The sequence below is a fragment of the Amblyraja radiata genome, chromosome 2 (genome assembly GCF_010909765.2).
Source record: "Amblyraja radiata isolate CabotCenter1 chromosome 2, sAmbRad1.1.pri, whole genome shotgun sequence".
Classification (NCBI taxonomy): domain Eukaryota; kingdom Metazoa; phylum Chordata; class Chondrichthyes; order Rajiformes; family Rajidae; genus Amblyraja; species Amblyraja radiata.
Window position 1 is genome coordinate 136482830 of NC_045957.1, and position 22607 is coordinate 136505436.

Genomic DNA, 22607 nt, shown 5'->3' on the forward strand with positions numbered 1-22607 from the left:
CGCCTCAAGCCGGGCTCTGATATCCATCTGTGGTCTTGTTTTCGTTGTAATTGCAGTGTTGCCGTGACCCTATTCTGAAAAGCACCCTTTCACCTTTTTGTTCATATAATGTAACAATTTTCCACACAAGTAATGAAACTAAAACTGCCACAGTAATCGGATTGCGACACTTCAATGTGGGAAATGTAGGAGGAGAGAGGATGCAGATTGCAGGGAGCAGGAAGGATGCATGCTTTGCCTGGGTACATGATGGTTCACAGCATTGAAATGTCAAGGGCTACCGGGTGTAACTTTAGGGTGAGGGGAGGAAAGTTTAAAGGAGATGTAAGGGGCAGGTTTAGGCTGATGGTTGCCAAGGACACACTGCCAGGGGTTGGGATGGAGGCAGATACAATAGTGGCATTTAAGAGACATAAAATAGGTACATGGATATGCAGAAAATGGAGGGATATGGAACATGTACAGGCAGAGAAGAGTAGTTTATCGTAGCATCATGTGTGGTACATCATTGTGGGCCAAAGATCCTGCTCATGGTGCCAGGAGAATGAAGTCTCCCTCAATGTCAGCAAGACAAAGGATCTAATTACTGACTTCAGGAAGCAAGGTGAGTACGTGCCCCAATCAGCATCAATGGTGCGAAGGTGGAAATGATTGAGAGCTTCAAGTTCCTTAGCACAACTACTACCAACCACATTGTAGACCAACCACATTTATTCGACAACCAAGAAGACACGCCTATGCCTGTAATTCCTGAGGAGACTGAGGAAATTTTCCATGTCTCCAGTGATCCATGCCCCCTACTATTTGTCCCATTCCCACCTATCTTCCAATTTTATTCCACCCCACCAGCTTTATCCTCCCTACTATAATCAGTCTGAAGAAGGGTCCCGACCCGAAACAATGCCTATTCAAGTTCTCCCACGATGCTGCCTGACACGCTGAGTTCATAAGTTCATAAATCATAGGAATAGAATTAGAGTCAGAGTGATACAGTGTGGAAACAGGTCCTTCTGCCCAATTTGCCCACACCGGCCAACATGTCCCAGCTACACTAGTCCCACCTGCCTGCGCTTGGTCCATATCCCTCCAAACCTGTCCTATCCATGTACCTGTCTAACTGTTTCTTAAACTTTGGGATAGTCTCAGCCTCAACTTTCTCATCTGGCAGCTTGTTCCATACACCCACCACCCTTTGTGTGAAAAAGTTACCACTCAGATTCCTATTAAATCTTTTCCCCTTCACCTTGAACCCATATCCTCTGGTGCAAGATTCCCCTACTCTGGGCAATAGACTCTGTGCATCTACCCGATCTATTCCTCTCATGATTTTGTACACCTCTATAAGATCTCCCCTCATCCTCCTGCGTTCCAAGGAATAGAGACCCAGCCAAATTATAGCTCACACCCTCAACTATAGCTCACACCCTCTAGTCCTGGCAACATCCTCGTAGATCTTCTCTGAACCCTTTCAAGCTTCATATGTCATTCATTCATGGCTGATTTATCTTTCCCTCTCAACTCCATTCTCCTGCCTTAACCATATAATATAACCATATAACAATTACAGCACGGAAACAGGCCATCTCGACCCTTCTAGTCCGTGCCGAACACATAATCTCCCCTAGTCCCATATACCTGCGCTCAGACCACAACCCTCCATTCCTTTCCCATCCATATAACTATCCAATTTATTTTTAAATGATAAAAACGAACCTGCCTCCACCACCTTCACTGGAAGCTCATTCCACACAGCTACCACTCTCTGAGTAAAGAAGTTCCCCCTCATGTTACCCCTAAACTTCAGTCCCTTAATTCTCAAGTCATGTCCCCTTGTTTGAATCTTCCCTACTCTCAGTGGGAAAAGCTTTTCCACGTCAACTCTGTCTATCCCTCTCATCATTTTAAAAACCTCTATCAAGTCCCCCCTTAACCTTCTGCGCTCCAAAGAATAAAGCCCTAACTTGTTCAACCTTTCTCTGTAACTTACTTGCTGAAACCCAGGCAACATTCTAGTAAATCTCCTCTGTACTCTCTCTATTTTGTTGACATCCTTCCTATAATTAGGCGACCAAAATTGCACACCATACTCCAGAATTGGCCTCACCAATGCCTTGTACAATTTTAACATTACATCCCAACTTCTATACTCAATGCTCTGATTTATAAAGGCCAGCACACCAAAAGCTTTTATTCCCAGATCCCTCTGTTCACCTACATTCTTCAATTCCCTACCATTTACCATGTACGTCCTATTTTGATTTGTCCTGCCAAGATGTAGCACCTCACCTCACACTTATCAGGCATCCTGTTCTTGAAGCCTTCTCCCCATAACCCTTGACACCAGCACTTTGTATCTTTTTTGGTAACCCAGTGTCTGCAGTTCCTATTATTTATATTATTATTATCCATTCCCTGAAAATCCATGTGCCAGTCCTAAAGAGAATGATGTTCCTTCCTTTCCTTACTGAGATCACTACTGTTTCACAGGGAGAATGGAGTCTAAATTCCTTGTTTGTATGTGGCCTCATTTGCCTTCTTTATTCTCCTCTCTTTCTCCCAACGCATCCTGTTCTTGAAGCATTTTAATCTGCTAGTTACTGACTAACTCTCCAATGGTTCATCTGAATGAACATTCCCCGTTCACATGTCTCGACAAGAACAGACTGGGCAACTGTGGTGAGGAAAGCTGTCATCATGTTAGAACCTTTTATCAGGTGCTCATACATTTTGAGCAGCTGATGTTGTTGGATAGTGATGAGGAAGAACCAATGCTGAGTTCACCCCTTCCCCTCTCCAGTCTTCGGGACTGTAGGTACAAATAGCACCTTGATGGTGACCCCATTGAGCATCTGCATGCACGCATATGTGATAGCTTCACAGTACCTCACATACCATGGACACCAAGTACCAAGTAGATTAATAGAAGCAGCTGTGTGGGAACCCCACTCCACCCCCATGTACAACCCCCCAATCACCTCCCATAACAGGTGCAGAAAAGATTTACGAGAATGTTGCAGGAACTAGAGGGTCTGAGCTGTAGTGAGAGGTTGCGTAGGCTGGGACTCTATTCTTTGGAGCGCAGGAAGATGAGGGGTGATCTTATAGAGTTATATAAGATCATGAGAGGAATAGATCGGATAGAGGCACAGAGTCTCTTACCCAGAGTAAATGAGTCGAGGACCAGAGGACATAGGTTTAAGGTGAAGGGGAAACAATTTAATAGGAATCTGAGGGATAACTTTTTCACACAAAGGGTGGTGGGTGCATGGAACAAGCTGCCAGATGAGGTAGTTGAGGCAGGAAATATCCCTACATTTAAGAAATAATTGGACTGGTACCAGATGTGGGCAGGTGGGACTAGTATAGCTGGGGCATGGTGGCCAGTGTGGGAAAGCTGGGCTGAAGGGCCTGTTTCCACGCTGTAGCACTCTATGACTCTAACCCGCAGGTCCACCAGTAGTTAGAGACAATCCTGATTTGGAATCAATCACAGTTCTTCAAAGATATCACAGATCTTTCATTGTCATGATAATAGGCACGGGTCAAGTGTGTTTAATTGTCACATGTACTGGGATTCGAACAATTAAACTCTTCCTTGCTGCAACTTTACAAACATATTTCCGCAACATCACAAATAAATATTCAATAAACAATAGTGCTATCAATTATCGCTCACACCAGGTAACCATTACCATGTCGAAGTAGATAGGTACAAAGTCCATTTGTAGTTCAGTGCTGAAGTAGGGTTGTGTTTATGGTTGTGGAGGGTGGTTCAAGAGCCTGATAATTGATGGGAAGAAGCTATTTTTGGAGTTCACGTTTTTTTTGGCTCCTGTACCTTTTGCCCAATGGTAGCAGCGAGATGAGAGTGTGGTCAGTGATGTGTTGGTCTTCGATGATAATAGCTGCCTTCTTGAGGCATGCCTTGATCATAGAAACATAGAAACATAGAAAATAGGTGCAGGAGTAGGCCATTCAGCCCTTCGAGCCTGCACCGCCGTTCAATATGATCATGGCTGATCATCCAACTCAGTATCCTGTACCTGCCTTATCTCCATACCCCCTGATCCCTTTAGCCACAAGGGCCACATCTAACTCACTCTTAAATATAGCCAATGAACTGGCCTCAACTACCTTCTGTGGCAGAGAATTCCAGAGATTCAGCACTCTCTGTGTGAAAAATGTTTTTCTCATCTCGGTCCTAAAATATTTCCCCCTTATCCTTAAACTGTGACCCCTTGTTCTACTTCCCCAACATCGGGAACAATCTTCCTGCATCTAGCCTGTCCAACCCCTTAAGAATTTTGTACGTTTTTATAAGATCCCCTCTATAAGATCAAGAAGAATGATGATCAGCCAGAGGGTTCATTCTGCTCCTATTTTCCACGTTTCCTTGATTCTATGTAGAACATCTGGAAGTCAATGATTGTAAGTCCTAAAATATGTTGCAGGCTTGAATTTTAGAAAATAACTGAGAAATAATTCCCCATTTCCCTTTCGCTGCTTTCTTTGGATACATTTCTTCCTCCATTCTCAATGTGAACCCGCTCCCCAAACATCACTCACAATGATTCTGAGGTAGCAGTTGATTAACACTTTCTCAAGGACAATTAGGAATGGTCAATAAACGCTGGCCACGACAGCAAGACCACATCCTGTAAAAAATACAGCTTGCAATACTTGTGAAGTGTTTCGCTGCTCGCTTGTGTAAAGTTATACCTTGCAACAGAAATCCTTCTGAGCTACTGCAAGAAGCTTTCATCAAATATTGAAAGGTCTACAGAATATCTGCGATGGAAAATTGATGGAAAAATCGTATCTTTCTGATCCGCATCAAACGTTCCCAATGAGATCATCGGAAAAACTCAATTTTTTTTTCTCGAGCTGCACAAGTGACCCAATCATCAACAGAAATTTCCAGGAAGTCCATTCCTAAAGCAGTGGGGAATCTAAACTCGCCCTCATTGAGGTCACTTTAGCAATTCCTTGCCCACAGACCTTGCAGGAGCTGCACATCTGCGATAGGGGGGGAAGAGAGGGGGTGAAAAGTTGGCACGGCAGCCTCTCCCTGAATATAACTGAGAGCAGCTGTAATCGAGCCAACAACCCAAATACTTCTGCCCACTGGGGATGGAGGAAGAAGTCAAGCCAAAGAAAGCAGCCATGGGGAAAATGGGGAACTATTTTTTCAAATTTATTTTTCAGAGAGTCTAGCCTGCAACTTTGTAGAAACGTTCCATCAATGATTTTCTGTACACTTCTCAACACTTGCTATTTTCGGTCACGAGAATTTGTTGCAAAACAGAGACTTTTGCATGACAGCTATGATGCACATCACAAATATTACAAGCTGGTTACAAGCATGTGAAAGAAGAGTGTAATATCTTTTAAACATAATTACTTAAGACTCGGTGGGCTGCTATAACCAGTTTCAAAGAGCCGTAAAAAGACATTTGGCAGCCAGGGTCAAGAGGGGTTCACTTAATTTTACATCAGAAAACACGCATGCAAAATCTGATCCTGCTAATGGCTTTTTATTACTTTTAATATGTACCACTGCTGCCAAACAGGTGAAACTGATTTATGCCAGGGCTGTGAACCTAAAGGCCAGTGTCTGAATGGCAGTCTTGTATAGCAAGCACAAATTCTCTTGGTTCCCATCCTGGGTCTAAAATTCTGGAGAATTCAATTTATGAAAAAAAAATCCCTTTGAAACTTCAAGCTGATCCTGAAGACAAACTATACCAGCTAAATCAAAACCAGATGTACTTAGCAGTTCTAAAGATAACAAATAGCACTTTGGTTCCTCTTGGAAGACCACCATAGGAGAATTTGAAATGACTTTTCTCCATGAAATTCTAGCACCAGTACATGCATACATATTGGCGCTTTCCAAATTTATAATGAGTTCTTTTCTCTTGCACATGATGTGCCTTGATGCAGTGACCAGTTATTTGAGAAGGTTAAAGTGAAATTGGAGCCACATTTCAGTAAAAGTGAACTCTTTAAAGTGTGCCCACGGTAGAAGATGGTTTGTTTTGGCAAGGAACGCAGGTGTCTGCCCTGCTCTGAGAACTCGATTGTCAGCAATGACCCCCAGGACTTGGGTGGGCCACTTCACACTCTCCTTTCCCCTCTCAATAGCGCCCCAGCCCCAAGCCACCCCCGCCAACCCTCAGCGAGGCCATACCACCCACACTCAAGGAAGCTGGGCGAGTTCAGAAGCACACAATGCGACTCTATCCATCCAGGGTCCTTCGGTCAAAAAAAAATCAAGAGAAACTCTAGCTTTGAAACTCACACCATGAAAAATCCATTTCCTGATCACACTTGAATCAAAACAATAAGGTAAATTAACTTTCAGATCTGAAAGTGTTTCAAGACTCCATCTCCTTAAAATCTATGAATATTTTAAAGTTTTCATAAACTATTAAACATTGTGAAGCAAATTCTCTGTTATTTCCAGTAATCTGCTAAAGTATCCCATTTATGATTCAGGGAACATTTTGCATTGACAGAGTAACAATAACAGCATCTATACCATAGTTGGTTTTAGAATTATACTAGACCAAGTGCAGACCCGTTGGGTCTGTTCCCCCAACATGCGGTTGTGGGGGGGGAGGCAGCATGCAGCGTCACACACACTAACTATCTCCCCCCCTCCCCCCCCCCGCACTCATGCTAATTACCCCCCGGTTGTGGTTGTGGGGGGAGAGGAGAGGGGGGAGAGGAGAGGGGGGGGAGAGAAGAGGGGGGCAGAAGAGGAGAGGGGGGAGAAGAGGAGAGGGGGGAGAGGTGAGGGGGGGAGAGGAGAGGGGGGGAAGAGGAGAGGGGGCAGAGGAGAGAGGTGGGGAGAGAGAGAGAAAGGGAAAGAGACAGGGGAGAGAGAGAGAAAGAGAGAGGGATAGGGAGAGAGAGAGGTGGGGAGAGAGAGGAGGGGAGATTCAACCCAAACCCTCCAAACAACCATTTGCAGGCAGTGCTTTTTTACTTCAAACTAACCATATTTTCATTTTCAAACCAAATTAAGGGTACTCACAGCTGTGTAAACATTTGTTCAGTGTCATTCAGAGCTCAGAGTGACCTTCATATTGCAGAGACTGATTGAGGCACACCACTTCCTGGTTTTATAGTCCCTCCCCCTCCCTCCAGCAGGGGCAGCAGAGAGAATGGTGAATTTTAAAAAAACATTAATTTCTCTCTGATTTTTCATCGATGGGAAAAATACTCTGGTCCAGGAAGGCAGACGTGGGCTCTGATCGAGGTGGCCAAAAATGACGGCCGTAGGTGGCGGCGTTCTCTCGGAAATTGTAGCACAGTGGGCCAAAAGCGGTCAAGATCAGACTTTTAGTAATATAGATAAACTTGGAATTGTGAGTCTAACTCATTATCTTTAATATCCCATTATTTCAAAGAACCTCAATTGGTCAAATACACCTTTTTGCCTCAGTGGTTGCTAATTGTACTCACGGTCCACTGACCACTAATGAGGTGCTGTAGGATTTGCCATGAGTGCATCACACTGGATAACTAGTGGTTGTCCAAAATATGTGGCTTGGGGGTTGATGAATCAAAAATAATGTTTTAAAACCTCAAAACCAAGTCTAATCTACCTCCAAAGATAGACACAAAATGCTGTAACCGTGGGTCAGGCAGCATCTCTGGAGAAAATGGATAGCTGACGTTTTCAGTCGGAATTCTTCTTCAGACTTGCCTCCTTCTAATCTACTTCTAACCTGTTAATTTCTGGGGTTTAACAAAAGCAACACAGGCTGTAGTTAGCCAGACAGTTCTCCACAGATGGATAGGCAAATTAAATATTTTAATGAAGGATGAAATTCTCATATTTAACCTTTTCCATTGATTTAACCTATATTTTTCTGACAGAAATTCATTTCCCGCCACCGCACACCCTAATCCACCACCCTAACCAACTTGGAACACCATATTTTGTCATTATCAGGCCACAACTGTGAATGAGGTATCTCCCTCAAGGAGTTTGGAAGAAGTACCTTGAGGTGAGCACTTCATATGGATGTCTGAAGCTCATATCTTTTTTGTGGCAATATGCCATTTGTAATTAGCAAATGGGTGATTTCTGGTTCGAATAGAACTGATTGCAATTTCTCACTCGTCCTCTGTGTTGAATTGCCATGTAGCTCTGGTTTGGTATCTCCAGTTCAGCAGCTCCATGCAACTTCTTCTGCTGACTTCAGCCTCACAACAATGAAAAATAAAATCAATTAACAATGGATCCAATTTTGAAAGCCCTGCTAACAGACAATAAAAAATATGGTCATTGAGAACTGCAGTGAGCAATCTTTCCCATTTCTATGTTCCCTGTATTTTAACCAATATGTTTGCAGGTTAATTGGACTTCGGATCCAATTTCATGTGCAATTCACTTTAGTTATGAGGACATCTTGAAACCCTATGGCCTTGCATGCCAACAAAGCAATCATAAGAAACACAATGAATCAGATCGTGCATGGTCATGCATTCATTCACTCTTTTAATTCTACACAATTCCAAAAGTCTCACTGCCCTTTTGTAGCCCAATGGGATCCATTGCACTGTCTCCACAGTTTAGTCATTGAGTCATACAACATTGAAACATGCCCTTCGGCCCAACTTGCCCATGCCAACCAAGATGTCCATCTACATTCGTCCCACCTGCCTGCGTTTGATCCATACCTTCTCCTATCCATGTACCTGCCCAAATGCCTTTTCGATGTTGTTTTAGTACCTGCCTCTACTACTCCTCTGGCAGCTCATTTCATATACCCACCACTTAAAGTTACCCCTCAGATTCCTTTTAAATATTTCCCTCTGGTTCTTGATTCCCCATACTCTGGACAAACTACCCTATCTATTCCTCTCATGATTTATTATACACCAATAATAAGATCAATCCTCATCCTCCTGCTCTCCAAGGAATAAAGTGCTAGACTGCCCAACCTCTCCCTTTATCTCAGGCCCTCAAGACCTGACAACATTGTCGTACATCTTCTCTATCCTCTTTCCTTTCTGTTTGTTGACCCAGGATAAAAGCAATGACCAGGTTCAAATGGCAGAACCAGAAATGCTTGCACTATCACAACATTTAAGAAACATTTAGACAGATACATAGATAGATAGGAGAGGTTTAGAGGGATATGGGCCAAATGCAGGCAGGTGAGACTAGTATACATGGGACATGTTGGCCGGTGTGGGCAAGTTGGACCGAAGGGCCTGTTTTACGATGTAAGACTCTATGACTCTAAAAACACTGAAACATAGAACCATAGAGGTCTTGCATCGTGGAAAAAGGCCCTTCATTAAAACATGTTTCCAGTTTTCTGAGACCTTTAAGTAAATATAAAATTAAATAAAGGAAAGAAAACAGGACATGCAACCTATTCTTTGCATGAAGGTCACAGACCCTATTCAATTGAAAGTTATTTCTCCTTGTAAGCCAGCTAGGAGAGGCTTGAAGATAACCCGACAGATATGGAATGTCTGAGGAAGGGTCCCGACCTGAAACATCACCTAGCCATGTTCTCCAGAGATGCTGCCTGACCTGCTGAGTTATTCCAGCACTTTGTGTCCCTTTGTCTATACCAGCATCTGCAGATTCTTGTTTCTTCAGCTGGAACGAGGATCTGGCCCTCTGTTTAGCATTTATCCGAAGCCACCATCAGTTTCAAGAGTAAGTCCATTGGCACAGTACGTGTTCTGTTCGACCTCCAGACTCCAGACATTTTGCAATGCATAGACATGAAAGTTAAGGACTCACTGAACTGGTGAGGATAGATCAGAGCTCAGCCAGCCCAAGGAGTTCCTATGCTCCACATGATGTAAAATTTGACCTGATCCTTGCACCTCTCTTAATCTCTTCTGTGTTGAAATAAAGGCAAATTGTCCCTTGCCCAAATAACTTTAGCAACTCAACAACTAAAGAAATTTAATGTTGTTTCTTAGTTTTCTTTTACAATCTACAGTTCTTTCAAGTCCAAGCTTAACATTGTCTAAGGTACTTGATTGATTTTGTTTTCTTTACCTTGCTTGCAAGTGTTGGTAATTTCCTGTACTGTGTACAGGAACCTTTCATCTTGGTTTCACTGTATATGTATAGAGAGAAACAAATACCATGACCAAATATGTTAGGAAAACAGTGAGAATATGTCTGTTTTCAAACGTATGCATATTTACATTGCATAAAATCTGCACTGCTTGATCTGAATGGTGTGTCCTGAAATATTGTTTTCATTTTTTTTTGTTTAAAAGTGATAAATGCCTTCTATGTAGGAGAAGAATTAAGAATGCCTATTTTCCTCCTTATATTTCGTGCCTTCCTTATGTTTCAATACAAGCATAACTTCTCGATACCAAAAAAACCCTTCAACTTTGCAACAGAGCTCATGTATTAAGTGTAGAAGAAAAGAATGTTTTTTTATTAGCAGCACTCACAAACAACGTCCTCTGGTGTCATTAGACAACTTACTTATCAATTTTGTTTTAAAGTCCAACTTTAATTTGGGAATGTTTAAATTTGACTTGGTGATTTTGCTCTATTTTCAAATTCCTTTTGAATTTATTCATACAAGGGATGTGGACCTCATGATTGAACAGGTGTTGCCAGGCTTTTCCTGAAGACAGCTAGGAATTGAAATACATGCGTAATGATGGCAGATTTTTTATAAATCAGCCAGATGTGTTTTTTTCAAAAAAAGCAGTTGTTTTTTTAATCATCATTACTGATTTTCTATTACTAAATGTATTTAATTAGTTACATTTAAGGTCCCATCTGCTATGAAAGTTATATATTCCTGAGTCCAACTTTATAGTCCGGGTCTTGTGGTTTCTAGAGCAGCAACGTATCCATCAAGTCACCGTGTCCCGTGATTGGCAGCTAGATCATTCTGACAAAACTGGTCTCTGATAATATGGTTTGTGTGGATTGAGGACTTTGTGGGGTCCTGAGAGTCCTGAAACCTTGGGAAATGGCAACAGATACTGATCCCTTTACGGTGACCTTGGAAGTGAGGCTTAACACTTCCACTTAGTTGTGGGGGACAGGCATCAGATGGGTAATGACTTGAAAACTGTTTCTGCCTCCTCCATCATTGCAGACTCTCCAAGGCAGAGTAAAAGTTTGGGCTCAGAACTTGCATCACAGCAAACTGATTTTCCATCAAGTCTGCGAATATTGACAACGAGTGCGAAGGCTGAGTCACGATTGGTGTCTATATTCATTGCTGGAGGTAGCTATAAGGTCTGTACCAGCTGCAGTAGGAAAGGGTCTGTCCCACGGCATGCGACTCCATGCGGCAAGCGCGACCTCACGTGGTCGCTAGAGCCGTACGGCCTCGCGGGGTCGGTCCCACTTCGATCGCCGGAGCCATATGGAGTTGTGCGTAGCTGGTCCCGACATCGCGCGGGGCTCCGAAAAACTGACCGTGTTAAAAAATTCCGCGCGGCAACGGCCTGCCGGCCTGCAACGCCTTGACGCCATACGCACCGCCTTGACGGGCGTATGTCATGCTCAAACTTCCCGCGGACTTCGCTCGAACTTCATGTCACTCACTCGACCTCCGCGCAGCCTCCGCTTCTGGTTTGGTCACGCTCGCCACATGGAGTCGCATGCTCGTGGGACAGGCCCTTTAGGGTTTCCCTCGCCTCTGAGTCGGAAGTTGCGGGTCCAAGTCCAATGTTAGAGCTTTGCAAGCCACCTGTGCTTTAGTGATCATTCTTTCTTTGTGAATCCATACTGGATCAACCATTATATTTAATTACCTTAATGTTCTCTGACTGGGCTACCATTTACCATCATGTATAAACCCTTCTCCCCGTCCACTTCCACGTACATCCGTTCCTCTGGCCTCACAATTCACACCTCATGCCTCCTTATCTCACAGGCTTTTGTCTCCTTTTTATCTCTGGCCTTTGTCCACATTCTGCCAATCAACCCCCAGACCTGTATCCACCTATCACTTACCGGGCATTTTCCCACACTCACATAGAAACATAGAAACATAGAAAATAGGTGCAGGAGTAGGCCATTCGGTCCTTCGAGCCTGCACCGCCATTCAATATGATCATGGCTGATCATCCAACTCAGTATCCTGTACCTGCCTTCTCTCCATACCCCCTGATCCTTTTAGCAACAAGGGCCACATCTAACTCCCTCTTAAATATAGCCAATGAACTGCCCACAACTACATTCTGTGGCAGAGAATTCCAGAGATTCACCACTCTCTGTGTAAAAAATGTTGTTCTCATCTCAGTCCTAAAAGATTTCCCCTTTATCCTTAAACTGTGACCCCTTGTTCTGGACTTCCTCAACATCGGGAACTATCTTCCTGCATCTAGCCTGTCCAACCCCTTAAGAATTTTGTAAGTTTCTATAAGATCCCCCCTCAATCTTCTAAATTCTAGTGAGTAAAAGCCGAGTCTATCCAGTCTTTCTTCATATGAAAGTCCTGACATCCCAGGAATCAGTCTGGTGAACCTTCTCTGTACTCCCTCTATGGCAAGAATGTCCTTCCTTCTCTCACCTCCCTTCTAGCTTTCGCCCCCTGACTACCATCAGTCTGAAGAAGGGTCCCAACACAAAATATCATCTATCCATGTTTTCCATTGATGCTGCCAGATCCGCTAAGCATCTCCAGCACTTTGTGTTTTTTGCTAAAGATTCCTGCGCCTCCAGTTCCTCATGTTTACTCATCCAAAGATTTGCTGTCTGAAACCTAAAGCATGGCAGGCTTAATTTATCCATGGCTTACCTACACCCAGCAATTCTCACACCACAAATAGTCTTAATGAATTCTGCTTCCCATTTATCCAGTCTCTTCTAGATCGTACAACATCTTGTGTAAGAAGCCAGGCTGCCAACTTTCTATCTGGACCTCGATCAGGAAAATAACCGCGTTTCAGACAAATCTGTTGTATGTGAAGTAATTGGAGACATTTCTGAAGGATATGATATAATGCCATATAAATGCATGTTCCCCCAGCCAGTGGTCATGGTAGTGATTCCAAACTTCCTTGGTTAAGGGAGGGGAAATTAGTCAAAACTCAACAGTTAGCATTTAAGCAGTTACTCCTACACAAAAATGTACACTTGCGTATGTTGTAGGTTTCCAGGCTAGGGTAAGATGCTTAAATGCAGCAACTTGTATTATTATTTAGAACCTAAAATGCCCAAGATTGCTTCATTGTAAATTATCAAAAATAAATGCTGGCCTGCACAAGGAGATACTAGGGCAAATGACTGAGAGGAGGAATCGGAGGGAGAGAGGTCACATAGAAACATAGAAAATAGGTGCAGGAGTAGGCCATTCGGCTCTTCGAGCCAGCACCACCATTCAATATGATCATGGCTGATCATCCAAAGTCAGTACCCCGTTCCTGCTTTCTCCCCATAACCCTTGATTCTATTAGCCATATAACTAAGAGTTATATCTAATTCTCTCTTGAATACAAGTGTGTTAAAGAAGGAATGACAGAATTTTCACTGTGAAAATATGGCTGAGAAAATATGGTGGAGTGGTTGAACTCACAAGACCAGAGCAGAGTGCAAATAACTTTGGATGAAGAAAAGAAACAAGGAAAGACAAAGCCATTGAAGTGTCTGAAAAAAAAGAACCATTAAATTAAGATATTGTTTGACTAAAACGTTGTTTAAGCAAAAAAAGGTTGTTGGATGAATACTCAGAAGTGGAAAGATTAAAAATGACTACAGCTCAAGTTCCAGGAATAGAACAAAGTAGGCATACATAGAGTCCCACGAGAACAATATTCCCAATTCATTTATGATTCTCTGCTTTCTTATTTCACCTTCTTGTACACCCACCATTCAATTCATTCTACCCACACAAACCACCAAAAGCCTCCCCTCCAGAACTCCCTTCCTAAACCCATTCAACAGTTCCACCTCTCTTTTCATTTCAGCCACTCAATAAAATTCACATCTGATTCAACTATTAGCAATTCTTCCCAAAATCTATTTTCTTGACGGCTTCCAAATAATGTTCCAGACGTATGAAGCATCTAGATCATTGTTCTAGATTAAAATGTACTCGTAAATGTGAGTTGCTGTCCTCAAATACAAAGGCTCAACTTCAGGAATGTCACTCTGTTCCTTGTTTAATTTGAACGCCAAATCCCAGTACTATTTCCAAGGAATTTGTCATTTTAGACTTCAGACTTTGGAGACACTGCACTGAAACTGGCCCTTCGGCCCACCGAGTCCATGCCGACCAGCAATCGCCACATATCCTAACACTATCCTACACACTAGGAACAATTTACAATTTTACCAAAGCCAATTAACCTACATACCTGTACGTCTGTGGAGTATGGAAGAAACTGGAGCACCCGGGGAAACATCCATCCGGGAAGAACATACCAACTCCGTACAGACAGCACCCATAATCAGGATCGAATCCTGGTCTGAGGCAGCAACTCTACCACTGTGCCACTGTACGACCCTTTATAGCTAAATACTAAATACTATGCATTTATCCTATCTATTCATATTCCTCTCTCTATAAGATCACCCTCATCCTCCTGCACTCCAAGGAATAAAGTCCCATTCTGCACAACCTCTCCCAGCTCAGGCCATCAGGTCCTGGGAACATCGTCATAAATACAGTACGTTCTTCACCCTTTCCAGCTTAACAACATCTTTCCTATATCAGGGTGACCAAAACTGACACAATACTCCAAATATGGCCTCACCTGCGTCCTGTACAACTGTAACATCACCTCCCAACCTATACTCAGTACTCTGCCTGATGAAGGCTGATGGGCGGAAAGCCTTCTTGACCAGCCTATTTATGTGTGACATCACTTTCAAGGGACTATGTACCTGTACTTCTAGATCACTCTCGTCTACAACACTCCCCAGAGGTCCTGCCCTGGTTCGACTTCCCAAAATTCAACACCTCACACTTATCTGTATTAAACTCCATTAACCATTCCTCAGCTCACCTGCCCAACTGATTAAAATCCTGCTGCAATTTTTGATATTTTCGCTATCTACGATGTAACCCATTTTTGTGTCATCTGCAAACTTGCTAATCATGCCTAGTACATTTTCATCCAAATTGCTTTTGTAAACCACAAACACCAAAGGGCCCAGCACTAATTTCTGAGGCAGAAGACTAATCACAGGCCTCCACTCCGATACACAACCTTCCATAATCATCCTCTGCTTCCTTCCAAGTAGCTAATTCACTATACAGTCGGCTAGCTCTCCATGGATCCAATCCAATCTAACCTACCAGTGCAGCTTACCATGCGGAACCTTATCAAATCCCTTGCATATAGACAACGTCTATGGTTTTGCCCTCATCAACCTTTTTTGTTGAAAAGAACTCAATCAGATTTGTGAGACATGATCTCCGACCTACAAAACCATGCAGACTATCCCTAATCAGCCACAGTCTATCCATATATATATGTGTCATCCAAGCTTCCTTACTCCCACCTGCTTTGCCCTTCACTCTAACAGGAACATGCTTTAACGTGCTTCAATGAAGAATAGATCGATGAGCCGAATCGATGACTGTTAATTCTGATGGATGCTTCCATGTTGTCCAGATAGACTCAGCTTGTACACGCTAGAATTTAGAAGATTGAGGGGGGATCTTATAGAAACTTACAAAATTCTTGAGGGGTTGGACAGGCTAGATGCAGGAAGATTATTCCCGATGTTGGGGAAGTCCAGAACTAGGGGTCACAGTTTAAGGATAAGAGGGAAGTCTTTTAGGACCGAGATGAGAAAATCATTTTTTACACAGAGAGTGGTGAATCTGTGGAATTTTCTGCCACAGAAGGTAGTTGAGGCCAGTTCATTGGCTATATTTAAGATGGAGTTAGATGTGGCCCTTGTGGCTAAAGGGATCAGGGGGTATGGAGAGAAGGCAGGGATGGGATACTGAGTTGGATGAAGCTCCTTCTTCCCACAACACTATCCTCAGACTTTTTCTGGGGCGAAAAGGCAGGGGATTCACAAGTGATGACATTATGGCCGCAGGCACAGGCTTGCTCCATGGATCTATGGCAATCACACATCTGTTGTACACTGACAGATTTCAAGCCTGGTGTGCTGGCTTGAGTCCTGATAACTACCTGACTGGAGCCTCTAAATTGCAGTGCCTGGCACAAGCAGTGGTTGCTACTAGGTCCCAGAGCTCTGCTGGCAACCAGTGCAGAAGTAATATACAAGTTTGAGCTTTCAAGAGTACCCTCAGCATCTTTGTTCATGCAGTGTATTCCTAAAAAAATGCAATTTGGGCAATATGTTCCCCAAACCTAACAAAGGTCATATTGTCACAGGGAACATAGTTCAGCAACCGGCTGCCTGGAAAAGGGCAAGTATCTTCACTGCTGCCCATCGCAAAGATCAAAGAGAGTAGGCAATGAGGGTTTGTAGATACCAGAATCTAAAACCAAAAACAGAATGGTATAAGAAGTATTTCATAGCAAAAGTATTTGAGTATAGGAGCAGGGAGGTTCTACTGCAGTTGTACAGAGTCTTGGTGAGACCACACCTGGAGTATTGCGTACAGTTTTGGTCTCCTAATCTGAGGAAAGACATTCTTGCCATAGAGGGAGTACGGAGAAGGTTCACCAGACTGATTCCTGGGATGTCAGGACTTTCATATGAAGAAAGACTGGATAGACTTGGCTTGTACTCGCTAGAATTTAGAAGATTGAGGGGGGATCTTATAGAAACTTACAAAATTCTTAACGGGTCGGACAGGCTAGATGCAGGAAGATTGTTCCCGATGTTGGGGAAGTCCAGAACAAGGGGTCACAGTTTAAGGATAAGGGGGAAGTCTTTTAGGACCGAGATGAGAAAACCATTTTTCACACAGAGAGTGGTGAATCTCTGGAATTCTCTGCCACAGAAGGTAGTTGAGGCCAATTCATTGGCTATATTTAAGAGGGAGTTAGATGTGGCCCTTGTGGCTAAAGGGATCAGTGGGTATGGAGAGAAGGCAGGGATGGGATACTGAGTTGGATGATCAGCCATGATCATATCGAATGGCGGTGCAGGCTCGAAGGGCCGAATGGCCTACTCCTGCACCTATTTACTATGTTTCTATGAACCAGTTCAACAGAATACAGATCAGATAGAAAATTGGCAGAGCATTGGCAGATAGAATTTAGTCCCGACAAGTGTAAGGTTGGTCAAATAAGGGCTGGACATGTACAGTAAATGACAGGGTTTTAAGGAATGTCAAAGGAACCTTGACTTCATGTTCATAGTTCCATGAAAGTGGCAACGCAAGTAAATGTTTTGATGAAATAAGCATTGGGCATACTTGTCTTCCTAATCAAAGCAAATAATATAAAAGTTGTTACAACTTTGCAAAACTGGTTAGAATACATTTAAACCCACTGAGTCAGCCCAGCCAGCAATCGCTCCCGTACACTAACAATATCCTGCATACAATGTACAATTTTTGTTACCAAAGCCAATTAACCTACAAACCTGTGTGCCTTTGGAGTATGGGAGGAAACTGGAGCACCCAGAGAAAACCCATGCGGTCACAGGGAGAATGTGCAAACTCTGTAGAGACAGCACCCCTAGTCATGATCAAACCTGGGTCTTTGGCACTGTGAGGCAGCAACTCTAAAACTGCGTCACTGTGCCACCCCTAAAGTTGTGAGGCAAGGTTGGATAGGCTGTGCAAAAATCACTGGAGCAGTTCAATGGGTCAGGCAGCATTTGTGAAGGGAAATGAACACACGTTTCAGATCAGGATGCTTCTTCTTTCCCTGGAGCAAAGAAGGCTGGGGGTGACCTTATAAATGCATATCAAATTACAAGAGGCATAATGAGATATATATCAGAATTCCCTTTCACATGGCAGATGGAACAAAAACAGGAGTGCAAAGTTTAAGGTGAAAGAAAGGAATTTTAAAAGGAATTTGCAGGGAACATTTTTAATATACAGAGTGGATGATATCTGGAGCTTATTGCCAAAGGAAATGGTGGAGTCAGATGCAATCTCTAAATTTAGGAGGCATTTAGACAATCATCTATCTAGGCAAGGCATAGAAGGATATGGACCTAATGCAGGCAACTGGGATTAGTGTAGATGGACAAATAAATCAGCATGGACATGGGTTGAAGGGTCTTTTTCTGTGCTTTATAATGGGCCTGTCCCACGAGCATGCGACCTGCATGCGGCAAGCGCGACCAAACCGGAAGCGAGGGCCGCGCGGAGGTCGAGTGAGTGACGTGAAGTTCGAGCGAAGTCCGCGGGAAGTTCGCGCGTGACGTACGGCGTCAAGACGCTGCGTACGGCGTCGAGACACTGCGTACTGCGTCGAGACGCTGCGCACGCCCGTTGAGGCGGTGCGTACAGCATCAAAGTGGCTGCGGGCCGGCAGGCCGTTGCCGTGCGGAATTTTTGAACACATTCAGTTTTTCGGAACCCCGCGCGATATCGGGACCAGCTCCGCACAACTTCATACGGCTCCGGCGATCGAAGTGGGACCGGCCCCTCGAGGCCGTACGGCTCAAGCGACCACGTTAGGTCGCGCTTGCCACATGGAGTCGCATGCTCCTGGGACAGGCCCTTAACTCTGTGCCTCAATCTGATTGCTGTAGTACCAATGAATGTGAGGTACCTTTTTCGCTAAACTTCTTTTAACGCCAAGTGAGCTATTTTTGCTGTAATAATATAATCCCCTATTGAACAATTCCTAATAAAGCGCTTCAAATATATCAACGGGTGTGGTTTGGCTCACAATGGCCTAGAGAGTGTAAAGTTTGGACTGAATTGGCCCAATTCAGCTGGACTAAGAGAAGGGGCAATAAATTTGGCTTTCTGTGATGTGCAGCTGGGGAGGATAAAGTCAATTGGCCAGTGTTCCTGTTTCTGACTGGTTGTCATTGTCTAGACTCCCATATAAAGAAAGATCACTTGAACTAGTTATGGGTGGGCTGCAATTGCTTGTGGTACCGTATCCCAGTAGGAGTCAGCACTTCAGGAAAGCAAAGTGGGTCTAAATTAAGCAACGTGAATGTTCCTGTTGTTTAATGTCAGTCCTGAACATGAAATGAGCGTACACTAGAGAAAAGGTGCAAGTTATGACTGGTTAATTCTTTCTTTTTAAACCTCCGGCCCTTTTGGAGAAACAATCTGCAACATACTGTAAATCTAGCCTCACTGCCACGTTAAATCTGTGCTCTGGCAGGGCAAACTGAATTGCCTGTTGTGTTCTAATGTCATGCAGCCACTAAACATGCTGCAGAGATCTGGCAAACTGTTTAAAGGTACATTGTAGCCTGCTGACTAACCCAGACACCTGAAATCTATCTTTGCTTGCCAAAAATCTGCATAATTGCACCCCATATGCGTTGCTAAGGCTCATTTATACTTGGATTTATTACGGGTGTTGCAAACTGGAAACATTCTCAACTGGAGGAAGGGAGTGAACGCTGCAGTTATGCCACCGAAACGTTCTTAAAACTTTTGCCTACATAAGCTAATCAGCAAAACAAAAATGTCCCTAATGCACAGACAGAGGAAGCTGAGAAAGAAATGTTTTGTGATGTCTGATATAAAATAGCATAGAATAACTTAGAAGTTGAGTCATGCTGCTCACAGATGCACGGCCCTAAAGCCAAATTCTTCTTCCTTGTTGCTTTTGAACATGAGTGTTAAATACTTATGGATTGAGTCCATTATAGGTTACAGAACTAAGGGTGTTAGATCAAACTGAATGACAAAGTAGGTTCGAAAGGCTGAATACGCAAAAGGACACAGAGGGCTGGAATAACTCAGCAGGTCAGGCAGCATCTCTGGAGAAAATGGATAGGTGACATTTCGGGTCGAGACGTCACCTGTCCATGTTCTCCATAGATGCTGCCTGCACTGCTGAGTTACTCTTGCACTTTGTGTCCTTTTGTGTATTAACCAGCATCTGCAGTTCTTTGTCAAGTCAAGTCAAGTCAAGTCAAGTTTATTCGTCACATACACATACGAGATGTGCAGTTAAATGAAAAGTGGCAATGCTCGCGGACTTTGTGCAAAAAGACAAACAAACAAACAACCAAACAAACTACAAACACAATCATAAACACACACATATTCTTTTACATTAAATATTGTGGGCGGAAGGAAAAACGTTCAGTAAAGTTAGTCCCTGGTGAGATAGGAGTTTACAGTCAGGATGGCCTCTGGGAAGAAACTCCTTCTCAACCTCTCCGTTCTCACAGCATGGCAATGGAGGCGTTTGCCTGACCGTAGCAGCTGGAGCAGTCCGTTGCAAGGGTGGAAGGGGTCTCCCATGATTTTATTGGCTCTGGAGTTGCACCTCCTGATGTATAGTTCCTGCAGAGAGGCGAGTGAAGTTCCCATAGTGCATTCGGACGAACGCACTACTCTCTGCAGAGCCTTCTTGTCCTCGGCAGAGCAATTCCCAAACCAGATGGTAATATTTCCGGACAAGATGCTTTCCACAGCCGTTGAGTAGAAGCACTGGAGGATCCTCGGAAACACTCTGAATTTACACAATTGCCTGAAGTGGTAAAGGCGCTGCCTTTATGTCTCCACTATTTGAAGGGCTGAAGGGCTTGAAAGGATGAGAAGTCAATCCAACATACTGTACATCATCACTCATTTTCTGTTGTTCATTAACAAGTAAAGCATAAAACACAATTGGATCTCAGCTACTACAGCAGTTGTTACAAAAGATCTCCCAGACAAACTTCCACAACAAATTTCCTACCTTTTGACTGAAACATCATTGGATTATGGAAGACAAATTGGAGAACTCCATACAAATTCATACAATAATAATAATAATAATACATTTTATTTGTTGGGCGCCTTTCAGACATCTCAAGGACACCTTACATAGATTAACAGGAATATAAACATATAATCAGAGTAAAATAAATAATAAAAACATCACAGAGACACAAACTAAAAACAGAATTCAGTCCAAAAACAGAAAATCAAAAACACAATGTGAAGAGAGAGCAGCGGCTCTCTATAATACTACAATACTACTCCCTAATTTCCTGGTTTGAAATAGGAGAAATTGCAATGGTATTCTAAATCCCAGAACAATTCTGTAAAGTATGCATGTGCGAATGCCTGGGTGTAGAATGTTGAATAGAGCAATATTCCAATATTGTCCAGAAACAATTAAATCACTTTTTAGAATCAACCATGAAGCATAATGAGATGGGGAGGAGGGGGGGGGGGCTCCTAATGCCTGTGTCATTGTGCTTCCACAAAGAGTGTACTTAAGTATACTTAATTTGTACTGCAGCTCCAGAGCAAAAGATAACAAAATAAAAATAATTCAATTTCCACACTTATAACCATATAACCATATAACAATATCAGCAAGGAAACAGGCCAACTGGGTCCTTCTAGTCCATGCCTAACACTTATTCTTCCCTAGTCCCATCTACTTGCACTCAGACCATAACCCTCCATTCCTTTCCCGTCCATATACCTATCCAATTTATTTTTAAATGATAAAATCGAACCTGCCTCCACCACTTCCACTGGAAGCTCATTCCACACAACTACCACTCTCTGAGTAAAGAAGTTCCCCCTCATGTTACCCCTAAACTTCTGTCCCTTAATTCTCAAGTCATGTCCTCTTGTTTGAATCTTCCTTACTCTCAATGGGAAAAGCTTATCCACGTCAACCCTGCCTATCCCTCTCATCATTTTAAAGACAGCTAGCAAGTCCCCCCTTAACCTTCTGCGCTCCAAAGAATAAAGACCTAACTTGTTCAACCTTTCTCTGTAACTTAGTTGCTGAAACCCAGGCAACATTCTAGTAAATCTCCTCTGTACTCTCTCTATTTTGTTGACATCCTTCCTATAATTAGGCGACCAAAATTGTACACCATACTCCAGAATTGGCCTCACCAATGCCTTGTACAATTTTAACATTACATCCCAACTTCTATACTCAATGCTCTGATTTATAAAGGCCAGCACACCAAAAGCTTTCTTTACCACCCTATCTATATGAGATCCCACCTTCAGGGAACTGTGCACAGTTATTCCTAGATCCCTCTGCTCAACTGCATTCCTCAATTTACTACCATTTACCATGAACGTCCTATTTTGATTTGTCCTGCCAAGATGTAGCACCTCACACTTATCAGCATTAAACTCCATCTGCCATCTTTCAACCCACTCTTCCAAATGGCCTAAATCTCTCTGTAGACTTTGAAAATCGACTTCATTATCCACAACACCACCTATCTTAGTATCATCTGCATACTTACTAATCCAATTTACCAAACCATCATCCAGATCATTGATGTACGTGACAAACAACAGTGGACCCAACATAGATCCCTGTGGCACCCCACTAGTCACCGGCCTCCAACCTGACAAACAGCCATCCACTTAAAATGCACTTTAATTGAGAAACATGCATGATATTAGTGATACCATATAGCATCCTTTAATGTCATAGTCATACAGCATGGAAACTGGCCCTTCAGCCCAACTTGCCCAAGTTGACCAACGTGCCCATCTACACTAGTCCCACCTGCCTGCGTTTGGCCCATATCCCTCTAAACGCAATATTCCTTAATCATTGCAATAGTACTGGCCTCCACTGCC